The sequence below is a fragment of the Artemia sp. Qi Xiang Cuo genome, unplaced genomic scaffold (assembly GCF_049724085.1).
Source record: "Artemia sp. Qi Xiang Cuo unplaced genomic scaffold, ASM4972408v1 HiC_scaffold_32, whole genome shotgun sequence".
In the NCBI taxonomy this organism is placed as follows: domain Eukaryota; kingdom Metazoa; phylum Arthropoda; class Branchiopoda; order Anostraca; family Artemiidae; genus Artemia; species Artemia sp. Qi Xiang Cuo.
Window position 1 is genome coordinate 1,432,472 of NW_028297441.1, and position 1,629 is coordinate 1,434,100.

The window sequence follows — 1,629 nt, forward strand, 5'->3', positions numbered from 1 at the left end:
GCTTATTAACAGTTGTATGAACAATTGTACACACCTATGAACAGTTTTAAATGCTTATGAACACTTGTACACGCATATGAACACTTGTAAACGCTTACTAGCAGTTGTGTCATTAGTTGTAAACTCTTTTGAACGCTTGTACACGCTTATGAACAGTTGTAAACGCTTATGACTTGTAAACACATATGAACTTGTAAACGCTTATGAACACTTAAACACGCTTATAAACACATGTGAACGCTTATTAACAGTTTCATGAACACTTGTACACGCTTATGAACACTTGTAAACGCTTATGATCACTTTTTTGAACCCTTTTTAATGATTTTTATCACTTTTAAACGATTATGAACACTTGTGAACGTTTATGAACACTTGTACAAGCTTATAAACACCCTTACCCGATTAGGAAAACTTTTACACGCGTATGAATACTTGTAAACGCTTATGAACACTTGTACACACTTATGAACACTTTTCCAAACGTATGAATACTTCTACATGCTTATGAGCACTTTTACAAGATTATGAGCGATTTTAAACGATTATAAACTGTCGTGAACGCAATAGATCTCATTGAAATGATTATTAAAATTTGCACACGATGTTGAGCACTTTAGCTCAATAATGACAACCTTGACACAATTCCTAACACTTTCAAACGCTTTTGAACAGCTTTATGAACTCTTGAGCAAGATTATAAGTTCTTGTAAACGCTTATGAACACTTTTAAACGCTTATAAATACTTGTTAACGCTTATGAACAGTTTTACACGCTTATGAACAGTTCTAAACGCTTATAAACACTTGTAAACGCTTATGAAAACTTGTAGACACTTACGAACACTTGTAAACGCTTATTAACAGCTGTAAGAACACTTGTAAACAATTATATACAATTTTAGACGCATTTGAACACTTGTAAATACTTATGAACACTTTTAAACGCATATGAACCCTTGTGCACGTTTATGAACGGTTTCGAACGCTTTTAAAAACATTTGAACGCATCAGAACAAATATAAATGATTATTAATATTTTTAGTGTTTATTTATAATTCTCATGAATACTTGTACATACTTCCGAACACTTTTACATGAATATGAACCCTTGTGAATGATTTATACCAGTTATACACGCGCTTATAAACTATCGTACATGCTAATGAACAATTTTATATACTTATTAACACTTGTAAGGACACTTTTAAATGATTCTGAACACTTGTACATGCTTATTAATACATTTACACGCTTATGAATACTTTTGCACGCTTATGAACACTTTGAAACGAATATTAACACTTTTAAACATTTTTGAACACTTGTAAATTCTTATGCACACTTGTAAACGCTTGTTAACCCATGTACACTTTAATAAAAACTTGGGAACGATTATTAACTCATTTAAACGCTTGTGAACACTCTAACATAATTAATGACAATTTTAAACAATTTTGAACACTAGTAAACACTGATTATCAATCTTACACATTTATGAAAACTTGTGCACTCTTATAAGAAGTAGTGCACGATTATTAAAACTTGTACACGCTTATGAACACTTGTACACGCTTATGAAAACTTGTACACGCTTATAAACACTTGTACACACTTATGAACACTTGT